Source organism: Mauremys reevesii, linkage group 3, assembly GCF_016161935.1.
Source record: "Mauremys reevesii isolate NIE-2019 linkage group 3, ASM1616193v1, whole genome shotgun sequence".
Taxonomy (NCBI): domain Eukaryota; kingdom Metazoa; phylum Chordata; order Testudines; family Geoemydidae; genus Mauremys; species Mauremys reevesii.
The window spans coordinates 191,418,333-191,433,040 of NC_052625.1; the positions used below are offsets into that span (position 1 = coordinate 191,418,333).

The 14,708-nt window shown below is 44.9% G+C and overlaps 1 protein-coding gene across 1 annotated transcript in view; it reads left to right on the plus strand.

Moving 5' to 3' along the window:
• The window catches only part of FKBP1B (FKBP prolyl isomerase 1B), a 52,452-nt gene that overhangs the window by 8,440 nt on the left and 29,304 nt on the right, over positions 1 to 14,708 (plus strand). The gene's annotated exons all lie outside the window — the stretch shown is intronic.

Below are 14,708 nucleotides of genomic sequence, written 5' to 3' on the forward strand. Positions count from 1 at the left end.
TGCCAACCCTCCCGGATTGGCCGGGAGTCTCCCAGAATCAGAATCCATCTCCCAGTGGCTATTGAAACCAATCCAGGAGATTTTAATAGGCTGCAAAAAGTCCAGTCGGCAGCACAACGGGACAAAGGCAGGCTCCCTACCTGCCCTGGCTCCACGTGGCTCCCGGAAGTGACTGGCACATCCCTCTGGCTCCTAGGCACAGGGTGGCCAGGGGGGTCTCTGTGTGCTTCCCCTGCTGTGTGTGGCGACTCTGCAGCTCCCATTGGACGGGAACCATGGCCAATGGGAGCTGCAGGGACGGTGCCTGCAGGCAGGAGTAGCGCACAGAGCCTCCTGGCTGCCCCTGAGCCTAGGAGCCAGACAAGCCAGTTGCTTCCAGGAGCCGCCTGAAGTAAGCGGCGCCTGGCTGGAGCCCGCATCCCTCACCCCCTCCCACACCTCAACCCCCTGCCCCTGCCCTGGTCCCCCTCCCACACCCAAACTCCCTCCCCTCCTGCACCCCACATCTTCTCCTGTACCCCAGCCCCCTGAGCCAGGCTCAGCCCAGAGCCCTCTCCCATGTTCTGAAACCCTCAGGTCCACCCTCCAGCCCAGAGCCCGCACCTCCCTCCCCTCACCCCAACCCCCTGCCCCAGCCCAGTGAAAGTGAGTGAGGGTGGGGGAAAGCAAGCGAGAGAGGGGAGGACGGAGTGAGCGGCGGGTGGGACCTCAGAGATGGGGCAGGGCAGGGGCAGGGCCTCGGGAAAGGTGTGGGGCAGGAGGCGGGGCAAAGGTCTTTGGGATTAGACAGTTGTCAACCCTAGCTGGAGGTGATGGAAGGTGTGGCTTTCCATTAAACAAGATCTCTAGAAGTTCTAGTTTTTGTCACATTTGTTATGACTTTGAACACTTTGTCTAGTGACTACAGCACAGGATTGGGAGTCAGGAATTCTGGATCCTGTTCCTGCCACTGCTGCTGAATTGCTGTGTGACTTCAAACCTACATGGGCCCAAATTCAGCCTTTAATTATAGTGGGGCAACTCCTATTCACAATCATTGTAACTGAGGGTAGAACTGAGCCCTTAATCTCATCGTACCTCTGTTTACGCATCTGTAAAATTGGGATAATGCTGCAATTACCCACTTTGGAGGAATATTACAAGCCTCAATTCATTAATGTTTGTGAAGTGCTGTGAGGTTTTTGTTTGAAAGGTGCTATAGCAGTGCACATTATATTATTATTTATTTATGTAATTAAACATCTTTCAGAGCAGCATTTTGCTGATGGTCACAGACCTAATTAATGTCCAGTGGGAAATCAATCTGTTTCTTTTTAAAACACTTAAGATCAGATAGATCTTCAACTGGAGTAAATCAGTGCAGCTCCATTGACTATTGACTTCAATGGAGCTACCCAAATTGGCCCTGTATTTAAATCAGAATTCAGAAATGATGCTCTTGTCTTTTTTGTTGTGGCTTGCACTAGTGATCTGGGGGCACATTGCTGTCGTTCCTTTTGCCATATGTTACCAAACATTTTGTATTTATGTATACATTATCAAACGCTTTGTAATTTTTGTTTCTGATGTTGGGAGAAAGCCATGGTTGCAATTGTGAAATTGCACAAGTCTGCTGCATAATGTGCAGATTATTGGTAGTTTACGAAATGTACTTGATTTATCATGATGAAAAAAGAAAAAAAATCCATTTAACATAACACAGATTTCTGTGGAATTTGATTATATGGCTCTGCCAAAAAGAGAAGAATTTTCTATGTATTTCACGGGCCAAAATCAATACAGCCTTAAAAAAAAGTATTCTCATTATAATGGTTGGAAATCTGTGGGCCTAAGGCCAGATTCCCATCTCAGCAAGACTGATGTAAATCAAGAGTAATGCCACTAAATGGAATGGAGTTACACCAGTCTTTCTAGATGAGAATCTGGCCAATATAGCTTAATGTTTGCATGGTTTGATACACGTTCATCCAATCTGGAAGTGCTGTGTGTCAGCATAAATGCAAAAAACTGATATTAGCCCAGTCCTGCTCTCAAATAAACACATCAACACCCATTGACTTCAGTGGGTATTGTGCTTGTGTATCTGAGGAAAGAATTAGGCTCTAAGCAAGGAATTTAATCAAAATTCTTTGTCTTTAATTAGCTGTCTGGGTGATTTTGGAATAGATAGGGAAAACAGAAATTAGAGCTAGCATGAATAAAAACTGTGGTGTAGAAGACAATGTAACTGAGCCTTGAATTATAGGCAACCAAAACTTGCCTAGCTATAAGGAACTTAATTGATTATAAAGCCTTTCCAAGATATCTTGTACCATAGGATATGATGTCTGTTCATATGGTGTGATGCATGCCAATTCTTTGTATTTTCTAGTAAAAGTCATATGCGTCTTTAAATTGCCATGGCTTGAAAAGATGGATGCTTGTTACATTGGTGAAGATCTTAGGCCTGGTCTACACTGGGGGGGGCGGTGTCGAACTAAGGTACGCAAGTTCAGCTACGCGAATAGCGTAGCTGAACTTGAACTACCTTAGTTCGAACTACTCACCCGTCCAGACGCCGCGGGATCGAAGTCCGCGGCTCCCCCGTCGACTCCGCCACCGCCGTTCGCGGTGGTGGAGTTCCGGAGTCGACGGGAGCGCGTTCGGAGTTCGATATATCGCGTCTAGATGAGACGCGATATATCGAACTCCAAGAAGTCGAACGCTACCCGCCGACCCGGGCGGGTAGTATAGACGTAGCCTTAGGGCTGGTCCACACTAAGAAGCGGGGTCGAACTAGGGTACGCAAATTCAGCTATGTGAATAGCGTAGCTGAATTCGAAGTACCCTAGTTCGAACTACTCACCTGTCCAGACGCCGCGGAATCGAAGTCCGCGGCTCCAAGGTCGACTCTGCCACCGCCATTTGCAGTGGTGGAGTACCGGAGTCGACCGCGGCGCTTCCGGAGTTCGAACTATTAAGTCCACATTAGACGTGATAGTTTGAACTCCGAGAAGTCGAACTCACTGCGTCGACCCGGCTGGTAAGTGTAGACTAGCCCTTAGTGGCAGCTGAGACCCAGTGAAAGTGTATCTCAAGTCTTCTCTGCTTTTTTTCTGTGAATCATAATTGCAAAAGGTAGTTTGGCTATTCAGTGTGAAACATGCTCCTCTGAGACCGCACAGACACAGCTTGCAAATGTTAACATCCTCTGATGAAGTCAGTCAAGTTTTCACTTTAGCTCATTTACCATAGATCAGTTAAAATATGTGGGAATATTTTAATGGAGAGGTTGTTGTATAGTGACTGGAGCCTGAGACTAGGAATTAGTGGGGAAGAGGGTTTTGTTCCTTGCTATGCCACCTATTTACTGTCTGACCTAGGGTAAGTGACTTATTTCCTCTGTGTCTCAGTTTTGAAATGTGTAAGTAATGGAAATAGTGCCTCACAGGATTGTCATGAAACCTAAATAATGTTCACAAAATGTTTTGAGTTTCTCGTGTTAAAAGAGACTATAGAAGTGAAAAAAGATTGAGCTGGTAGAGAGCATACACAGATCTTGTAAGCAAAATATAGTAGCTTCAACAATTAAATGCATGAGTTTGAGTTGAAAATCTCAGTTCATTTCCTTGTGGAAAAGGGTCCACATCATAAAATTGACTCTCAGGTTGCCCAGTTCTTCCACACTTACTATGCAATACCTTACTATGCAATAGTCCTATTGGTTGAAGTGAAATCACTTGCAGAGTTAGGTACTACAGGAACTCCTCACTTAAAATCGTCCCGGTTAATGTTGTTTCGTTGTTATGTTGCTGATCAATTAGGGAACATGCTCATTTAAAGTTGTTCAATGCTCCCTTCTAACGTCGTTTGGCAGCCGCCTGCTTTGTCCACTGCTTGCAGGAAGAGCAGCCCGGTGGAGCTGGTGGGGGCTTGGAACCAGGGTGGACCGACAGCCCCCCATCAGCTCCCCACTCCCCTAAGTTCCCTGTGCAGCAGCTGCCCAGCAGGCTAGCAATTGCAGCTGTCCCTCCCCCCACTGCCATGAACTGCTCCTGCCCTCTGCCTTGGAGCTGCTCCCTGAGACTTCTGCTTGCTGTGGTGGGGCGGGAGGAAGAAGGGGGGCTAATGTCAGGGTGTCCCCCTCCCCTCTGCTTCTGCACCCCGCTTACCTCATCTTCCATAGAGCAGGGGGGACACACGACAGAGGGAGCTTCCGGGCAGCAGCAACTGCAGCTGCGGTGGGTCTCAGCTTGCTGATCTAATTAACAAGGCAGTGTACTTCTGACCCCACTCTTCATACTTAAAGGGGAAATGCGCATCTCTCTCTCTCTCATACACACACAGGGTGTATGTCTCTGTCTGCCCTCCCTCCTTTCCTGCTGCCTTGTACAGTAGACTGTGAGAGTTAACCCTTGATGGCTTAGCCAATTGCTAGTTCATCATTTAGCAGTAAGGCATTCCCTGGGAATATCCCACCCTCTGACTCCTCCACCTCATCACAGTCATCATCACTATACCAGTATTAAATTGTTTGTTTAAAACTTATACTCTGTGTGTGTGTGTGTGTGTGTGTGTGTGTATATATATATATATATTATAGTCTTTTGTCTGGTGAAAAAAATTTCCCTGGAACCTAACCCCCTCATTTACATTAATTCTTATGGGGAAATTGGATTAGTTTAATATCGTTTTGCTTAAAGTCACATTTTTCAGGAACATAACTACAATGTTAAGTGAGGAGTTACTGTACTTAACATAAATAGGGTAATAGAATTAGACTCAGAATTGGTACTGGACAGCAACCTTGTTGGCATCCCCTTAAAGATGATCTCTGCAGGTCAGAGTTTTGATACCTGGTCTGCATGGTGAGAAGAAGCTAGCACTGCTGGTAGAGCTGGTTGGGATTTTTTTGACAAAACAGTATTTTGTCAGAAAATGCCAATTTGTCAAAACCAACATTTTTCACAGGAAAAGGTCGACTTCTACAATTTTTTGACAGGAAAGGTTTCTCAGGTCCACAGTGGAAGTTAGAGAGCAAGAAAGAATCTGAGTCAGAGCAAGCAGGGACTTGAAAATAGGCCTCCTGCTTTCCTGATTAGTACCCTAACCACTGAGCTATTTGCTTTTTTGGGGGTGTGTTTCTTGGTTTTCTAGGAGAATTTTGAATGGTCTCACTATCATCCCAACATGGAACAGCAAAACTGGTGAAATCTCAAAAAAAAAATAATTGCAGGATGGGAAGACTGTTTCTCATCCAGCTCTACTGCTGCCTGTTCTATGGATAAATAGAAGACTTCAGTCTCCACGACTGCTCTGTAAGCCCAACAACCTTAAAACTAATTTGAGAAAAACAAAGAACCTAGTTTCTTTTATGCAGATTTAAGAAGACAAAAGAGATATTTCTTCAAGACAACAAAAAAAGGGGCTTTCTGCTCTGTGAGTGACTTTGCTGTCATTGGAAGACAGCTTCCACGGTTTGGAGACTACCAGTCTTCTGTGCTGATGGAGCACCCATTGAACTCAATAGGAGTTCCTTTCCCAGAGGATTTGCTGCATCAAGCTGCCTCCCTGTGTGCATTGAAATTAAATTGCTAGAAAATAATTAAGCCCCCTGCCGTCTAGTCCATGAAAAGCTATAATAAGTTGATATTAAGTCAAGAAAAGTTGCAAAGGAGCTTATGTAATGTAACAAAGAAGTAATGGTCTCTGTTCGTCAGGCTTTTTGAGCTCAGTACTAATCTGGGGCAACACACACTTGCAGAATAATTGACTGCTCTTTCAGACTGAGGGTTGCTGGCTCCCATTTGCACATGTTTACAGTGACCACAATTATGTTCACTCTGCACATTTCTAGCTCATGTAAATTTAATGGCCAGGATCTGAAAGCTTTGTAATAATTGATGCCGATTAGAATTCCAGATTCAGAGCTTCGCCAAAATGAAATAGATTTCTAATGGGTTTATATACAAAGAGTTCCACAATTATTCATACTTCTGAGTCAGTACTGAACTAGTGCCAGCATGACATTAAGGGGCTTTATATTGAAAGTACCGTCTTTCAAAGAAAATTTAAAATGTAGTCCTAGCTAGTTGAGGGTATTATAAATCCTACATTACTATTTCCTAAGAATGTTGGACTGAAAGTCTGTGTTCCCTGCACATCACATGGCACAGAGAATCCTTATGACACCACATGTATGGGATTGCTAGGCAGTGCCAGGGGACCAATATAATCAGAGGGCCAGTGGATCCAGATAGCAGCCAACACCTGTATCCATCACCCAAGCAGGGACGCAGTAACTGTTGGGACTACAGAAGCCTGGAGACCACAGCAGCTGTGAACTATCTCTGATTCCACACTGTGATCTAGGTGGGAATATTCTATCTCCCCCAATCTGTGCCTCGCTTTTTAGTCCAGCTCTTGCTCCCCCTTTCTGACTTGGCTTGTTAGTCCTATAATATATAGGTTCTTATACTGTCCTCATCGCCATGGTATCTGAGCCCCTTCCAGAAGTGCATATAATGATCTGTCCCATGTGGGTTGTTCTTTCTCTCATCCTCTCTCCAGGGAGAGAGTTGTGTGTGTAATGTAATGTATTAGTTTGGTAGGTTTGTTTTGTTTTATTTTTAATATACAATGGAGAATGCATGCTAGTTTATCTAGTCCATCTGCTAGTCCAGCATTGTTCTCTGCAGTATATTTGCTAGTGCTTTGTACAGTCTAGTTTTAAATCTCGCAAGTGATAGCTACTTATGCTACTTCCAAACCCTTTAAAGTTGGTGCTGATGCAGCATTCTTTGGAAATGAGACAAGGACACACTGGATTTTCTGATAAAATCATGGGGAAAATCTACTTGCACCCACAGGACTTATGACTGAAAGCAGTGGACACTGACCATGGACTCTAGGAAAAATTCAGTCTGACTCCTCCACTGGCAAGAAAACTTGACAATGTATCTTGCAGCGAGGGAACAGCCAGACTCAAAGTCCTCGATATGAACTCCCCTGAACTTCAGGAAGAAGGGCTGGTTGAAAATTTTCTGTCAAAACTGTTTTTCGGTGGAACATTCGGTTTTTGACTAAACAAAACTTTTCATGAAAAATACCTGCTTTCTGTGGAAAACTTTTTCTTTTGATTGAACAACTGAAAATGTTTTAGTTTTTGGCCAAAACCCAAATAATTTTATTTGGCAATGTTATGGCTGTGTCTCACAGGAGTTTTAGGTTGAGTGCCTCATGCCTCCATTCTCGGGACTGGGCTGGATTTCCTAGCCAGACTACATCTCCCATGATGCACCATGGCCAAGGACTCACATAATGTGCCACAGTAACTCAGAAAGATGAGAGATTGGAACATCATGGTAGATGTAGTCTGTCCAAGCAACTTGGGCCAACGAGGAGAATGGAGTGTGAGATACTCAAACGTCAGTTCCCATGAGACACCACAGTAGCATTTCCAATTGAAATAGGTTTTCAGATGAAAGTTTTTGACCACTGTTTTGTTTGTTTTTTCACTGAAAATTCAACATTTTCTGCAGAAAAATTTGCACTTCCTGACAAACTCTAGGAGGAGGTCCAGAATCCAGGTCTAAAATTCATTAGTTGGTTGCTCTCTCTATAATGGTCTGAGTTAAAACCCTGTATCTGAACCTCATACCCCAACTATCAGTTTTTATTTAGAGATTTGGATCTGCATTTTGCAATTTAGTGTCATCTCAAATTGCAACCCCTGATTAATCTTGCATTGTTCCTGTCCGTTCGTCATAGGGAGAAATGAATTTTTCTTGTTCAGTAATGATCCCATCTGTCCCATCAGTTTAATCCTTTCATGTTTGTTTTGCTAAAAGTTATATGAAATTGTGGCAGCCCACTAGACATTCATTATTTTACTCCCCATTCACTCTTCCTCTCTCTCATCCCCACAATCACTACATAAATGTATTTTATATATTATTCATTGTGTCCATTTTATAGGTGAATATAGTCATATGTCCTCTTCAAATTCTAAAAGAAAGTGTATTCTTCAGTCTCCTGGTCTTGTAGCTGCAATAGGGAAATCAAGCTATAATGTGTGCAGTACTTCAATACCCTGAGCATTAGTCACTCATGTTATATATATAATTCTACTTTTATGCTCTGATTAATCTTTTCTCATTCTAAAAGGGTTCTCCTTTTTCTTTGGAAGGGATGTAGTGAGTAGCTGGCAACAGCTCTGGAAAGGCTACAGCTGCTTCCTCCCTTATTCTGCCAGGGGAATTTTTGGAGCGGGTGGACAGTGGCATTGATAGCTTGCACCTTCAGGTTTATGCCCTTCCCTGATTTTTCAGTGGTGTCACTTGCACCTTGTCGCCAATCAAGTGAGCAGCGAGGCAGGTGCACAATTCCTGCCCTACTCCCCGAGCCAGTCAGCAATGCTTCTGCAGCGCACAGCTGAGTGCTATCGTCTGCGTTATCTAAGTGATTCCCTTTTTCAGAGTGTCCTATTCACTTCCTGGCCTGAACCCAGAGACATGATCCTGTTTCTGAACCTTGATTTCCTAAGTCAGTGCTTCTAGTACCTAGCAGGAGAGGCGGTTAAAGGGCCACCATGTCAAAATGAAGAGCACATGTTAAAAATGATCCTTAGCTTGGTTACTAATAATACCTTAGATTGTTTGACGTGAAAGCCTTTAAATATCTAATTTCCTTTTCCACATTTGTGCTTATGATTCAAATTCCTGGATTCAAACAGAAGTTTTAAACATCAGCAGGTCAAATCCAAGTACTGGACCAAATTCTGCACTGATGTAAGTGGGCACATTTCCATCGTGGGCAATACAGTTGCGCTCTCTTATGCCAGCAGTGAATTTGACCATTGCAATAGTAACGTAAAATTTAGACTTGGATTTCAACCCCCCCCAAATTCAAGCGTGTGCAGATCTGGCATTTTGGTTAGTCCCATTACAATACAGATACCATTTCATCTATGTAGCTAGGTTCCTTTACCATGCCCAGCACTGTAGTATCTGAGAACCTGAGGTACAAAGCTCTCATCCATATCTAGAGTCTGGATCACTGATTATGGTTTTTGTTTACATTTCACATTTCTTTCAGTTTAGACAGTGGAAATTAAACTGTTCAGATTCATTTCCTGGGTCTTCTCTAATCACAATAACACTTAGCTCTTACACAGAGCTTTTTATCGGTAGATCTCAAAGCACTTTACAAAGGAGTTCCGTATTATGGCCCTCACTTTACAAATGGAGAAACTGAGGCACAGAGAGAGGTAAAGCAACTTGCCCAAACTACCCTATAGGTTAGTGTCAAAGCTCGGAATAGAACCCATGTGTCCCAATGCCATGTTCTACTCACTAGGCTACATTGCCTCTTTCAAGCAGTTCCTTTCCAGTCCTGCAGTGAATGTGTAATGCTTCGGAACAAATTATTTAAATTGAAATGGGCTGGCAGGAAAATTACATTTTTATTCTTATTAGATTTTGTGGGTTTTTTTAAACCAAACCTAATTTGGGGGCCAAATTGAAATGGAAATTATTGTTTTTATGGGTTGTAAACAGATGAAGGGCCCGATTCTTTCTTGTTAAAAAGAATAATGAGGCCATGTACAATAATGATTCAAAACACTACAAACCATAGCTAAAGCCATTACTTTACTTCACATTACATTACCGGGACGTTACTGAAGAATACTGTACTGTTTTCAGTAAGGTCACCATCAATGCACACTCAAAGCTCCTGTTGATTTCGTGGAAGTTTAGGATGGGTAAAAATAAATAACAGAATTGGAACCTTAGTGAGCTAGAAAATATAGATGCAGAGCCAGGGGTGATGGAGAGATGGAAAATAGTCGGAGACGTTGGCTCTTACAGAGAGCAGAGAAATTATAGTTTCTAAGGGACTTCACACAATAGGGGTGTGAGGAGAAATTTTAGATAACTGTAAAACTCCACAGTTCAGTGAGGGAGATCTTATTGGCTCCTCCTGACTGGGAAACCTCCCTCTGATTCATTCTGCCACTGTTGGGCCAGCCCATTTGTAGACCACAAAGCATTTAAACGTTGCCTGTTGTGTTAGTGAGTAATGGACATTGCCAACCCATTGTGTTTACAGTGGACAGCCAGATAAGAATAGCAACAGCTCTTCAACACTTGCCACATTTATTTTAAATTTCAGGCACCTCTGTACATTTTACGGACAAGTAGCTGTGTTGAAAGAACAAGGGTACTGGGGCAACAGCTATCTGAGCCTTTCCTTTTCCCCTGAGAAACCAATGTACAATGCAGCCTACCAGGGTGTCAGCTGATAAAAGCCAAACAGATGTTTCTTGTGAAGTGATCTCTGGATTTGGTGTCATGGAGCTGGCTGTGCAAGTGAAGCCAGACATTATCCTGAAGCACAGTGAATGAATGAATAACTCTGACCTGGATGCTTCCATTGCACCATCCAGTCTGTCTCTCTAGGTTCTCATACTGTGCCCAAGAGCACCCTCCCTTGTCCATCCCCATTCCAGGGCCTTTAGGTTACTATAAGCTATTTTGGAGAAGTCGGTTGATTATTGAAGTAGATCTGAACACTTCCAAATTTTGGGGTAGTGTGGTTCTGAATTTGACCTCTGGGCATTATAGGCACCAATCCCTATAATGGACTGAAACTCACCCTCAAACCTGAATCCCCCCTACATTTTGGAAAAGTTCTCATCTAGTTATGAATTTTGTGGGTTGGGTCCATCTATAACTGACTAGAATAGAACAAACGGAGAGGAAAAATGGAGCGGAAAATGGGAGGCAACATGGTCTAGTCAGGGTACAATAGTCTTCTGTGAATAAGGACATTTGAGTTCTATACTGCTCTGCTACTGATTCACCATGTGCCCCAACCCAGTCACTATCTATTTAAGTCTTCCCATTTGTAAAATGGGTATAATAATGTTCTGAAGCTTCACAGAAAGTGTTTGTAAAGCTTCATTAATATTTGTAATGCCTTTTGAGTGCTTCTAATGGAAGGCATTAAGTACAAAGAATTGCTAAATTGTGATATGGGAAAGTATGTGTACTCCTTTAGGATGGGGAAAGAAAAAGCAAAGAGAAATAACATTCTTTGTAAACTTATTTATTTCAGTGAAAAAACATGGGCATAAGAGATGTGACTGTATATGCAAATATTTATAGACATTTTGAGGTGACTGGAGTCACTCAAAATTTAGCTAAGCCAGAAAAGAATGACTATTAAATTATCAGATTGTAAATTGTATAGAAAGGGTAGATTCAACCAGACAGGAGGGAACATTACATTAGAAACCAAAGAGAATATATTTATATCTGAAGAAAGAAATGATGTGCAGGCTTACAACTGTAGGAAGGTCTGAGATTTTCTTCTTTAAATTGAGTCTGAAGAAGAAAATGACTTATAACCCTTCACTAATATCTTCCAGCAGACCTGGGAATTGCTGCTGGATGAGAATGCAGTTTGAGGAGTGTTTATTAGAATTGTCCAAAACTCATCCATTTTAGTTCCCAGTTTGCCAGACTTTTGACTCATGATTTGGTACGGAAAGAGAGTGAAGTTTCATCTATCCTCCCCCTCTGAGTTTCATTTTGTTTGGATTCAAAACCTCTGTAAGCAACACTTGAGCAAAAATGATGTGATTTGCCTGGTTTCAAGTAGATTGATCACTAGCAACTGCATGGAAGGAGAGTGATGGCTTCAAACTTGCCACAGATTTGTTCTCAACGATGGGCAAACATTTTAACAAACAGGGGCTGAATTTTGGCTTGTTAACTCAGGGTTATAATCAGGGGCGGCTCTAGCAGTTTTGCCGCCCCAAGCATGGCAGGCAGGCTGATTTCAGCGGCTTGCCTGCAGGAGGTAGGGTGACCAGATGTCCCGATTTTATAGGGACAATCCCGATTTTTGGGTCTTTTTCTTATATGGGCTCCTATTACCCCCCACCCCCGTCCCGATTTTTCACACTTGCTGTCTGGTCACCCTAGTGGGAGGTCCCCAGTCCTGTGGATTCGGCGGCATGCCTGCGGGAGGTCTGCTGGTCCCATGGCTTTGGCGTACCCGCCGCCAAATTGCCGCCGAATCCACAGGACCGGCAGACCTCCCACAGGCGCGCCGCCAAAGGCTGCCTGACTGCCGCCCTCGCAGGGACTGGCAGGGCGCCCCCTGCGGCTTGTCGCCCCAGGCACGCGCTTGGAGGCTGGTGCCTGGAGCTGCCGCTGGTTATAATGAAGAACTTATACACAGAGCCGGCTCCAGGGGTTTTGCTGCCCCAAGCAGCCCAAAAAAAAAAAAAAAAAAAGCCGCAATCGCGATCTGCGGCAATTCAGCGGGAGGTCCTTCGCTCTGAGCGGGAGTGAGGGACCCTCCGCCGAATTGCCGCCGAATAGCTGGACGTGCCACCCCGCTCCGGAGTGGCCGCCCCAAGCACCTGCTTGCTAAGCTCTAATATTTATGTTAATGTTTTGGTAAGAGAAAGCCTCCAGGAAAAAGTACCAGGACACTAACTAGACCAGGACACAATCTGTGTAGCTCCTACTGCCATTCGTAGTCCTTGCATGAGTTACAAGCCTTGAGAATCTTTTGACTTCGGTGCCAATTGGCCTACTTGACTTCATAGAAACATAAAAGGAAGAGCAACTCTGCAGGTGGTATCATGGCTCTGGATTCTTATTTTACTCAGTGATGTTTAGTTAATCCAGCAAGGTCCAAGTTCTATTTTAGACTTGCCGTATTCCTAGAAAATGTATTGGACATAGTACATAGGAGATAAGTTGTTGAGTAATTGGTCCTAATGTTGCCATCAGGTTTGGGATATTTGTGAGGGTGTTCTGTGAAGCTGATACATATTTCCACCAACTGCTCTCCCTCCCCATTCCGTTTCCACAGGGATAGCCCATACATGAAAATACTTCACAGTGTGAAATGAATCTGTGCCATGCCGAAATTAGGTTCCAAAGTTGCTGACATGTAAATAATTACTCATGAGATTAAGTGCAGCAACTTGTCTTTTTCCCCACATTATTAGAGTCATACAGTATTTAACAGGTGCAGCTGTCACATATGCAATCATTGGGGCAGTAGAACAATGGAAAGAGATAAACTTGCCAAGAGGAATGAGGTGGAATACTTCTGATTTGAGATAAATCTCTCCTTCTTGCCTTCCTGGCCTCTGAAATCTCGTGGGAATGAGCCACCCTGGGGCTCCTGCCATTACAGGCTCTAATCCATTTGTTGGGGTAAATACTGTGAGAAAAGTGTTTCCTTTGTTAGCTCCTTTTCAATATTTTACATTGTTGTGGCAGGTGTCACCAGCTGGCGCTATTACATATAGGCTCTCACAAGTTCTTTTTCTACGTGTTACTCCTGAAGGAATTCTGCAGCAAAAAATAAAAATTCTGTGCACAATATTTTAAAATTCTGCAAAATTTAATTGTCAATAAATAAACGAGGAGGCTCTAGCATGGCAGTGGGTCCAGGCCACTGGCTGCACGGAGGTGGGAGATCATCCTGCAGCCCCGTGCTCCCCCGGCCCCGGACAAGGACTTGGCAGTGAGACTGCACCTGACCCAACACAAGGGCTGGACCTGCCCCAGAAACACCCTGGAGTCATGCCCCTCCATGCCAGGCACATGAGGTGTGGGCAGGCAGGCTCAGCCCAGCAGGATCCAAGTGTGGAGGGGCTTAGTGTGGGGTGAGAGGGTTCTGTGCGGGACAGTCTGGGTGCAGGTGGCTCAGTGGTGGATCTGGATGCACAGGAGCAATGGGACTCTGCAGGGGGTCCAAGTGAAGGTAGTTGGGGTTCAGCAGAGGTGGGCTGGGTGTGGGGTGATGTGGCTCGCTGTGGGAGTCTGGGTGCTGGGGGAATGGGGTTTGGTGGGGGTCTGGGTGCAGCTGTCTGGGGATCAGTGGGGTGGGGGTCCAAGTTGCTCGTTGGGGTGGTCCAGGTGCTGGGTGGTAGAGCTCGTTGGGTTGGGGGTTCAATGGGCCTGCTTAAGGGGGGAGCCCCAGCTGCTGCAGCTGCCACTGAGGGGACGCTGCGTATGAGGCTCCTGCTTCCCCCCAATTTCCCTATCCCCTTCTCTTCTGCATCCCTTCCCCAATGCCCTCTACCCCATCTCTTCCCCTCACTCCCACATCCCCCTGCCCTACCTGATGCCCCTTCCTTCTCCACTGCCTCTTCCCTGCTTCCACCCTTCCCCCCCACACTTCCCCTGCCCCACCGCAGGCACTCACTGTTGTACAGAAAACCATACAGCACACATAGAAGGGGAAGTCAACTGGCACTAGGTCCCAGGAGGCAGCATCCAGCTGCAGAGTCAGGAACCAGAACAGCCACCTTCCCTCACCTGGGCAGCTCTATGCCTGCAGAATTGGGGGTGGGAGGCAGTGGTGCATGCCCTCCCATGCCTCACCTCTGTTTGGGGGGGCATTACCCCTCTCCAGTGCTCCAGTCACTGGAAACCAGACACCCGAACTGCTGGGGAGGGGCGCCTGACTACTTTTGCAGGTTCTCTTTGCTTCCCTGTCATTTTCTGCAGGGAAGGAAAAAATCCGCACAGTGAAATGATTTCTGCGCCCGCGCAGTGGCGCATAATTCCCCCAAGAGTATCAGTGTGCAAGTAGCATTTGAAGAAATGCTGTGCAATTAGGCAACATCTTCACTATGAACTAGGGGTGTGATTTCCAGCTTATCTAGATGTGCTGGTGCTAGTGCTCATCTGACC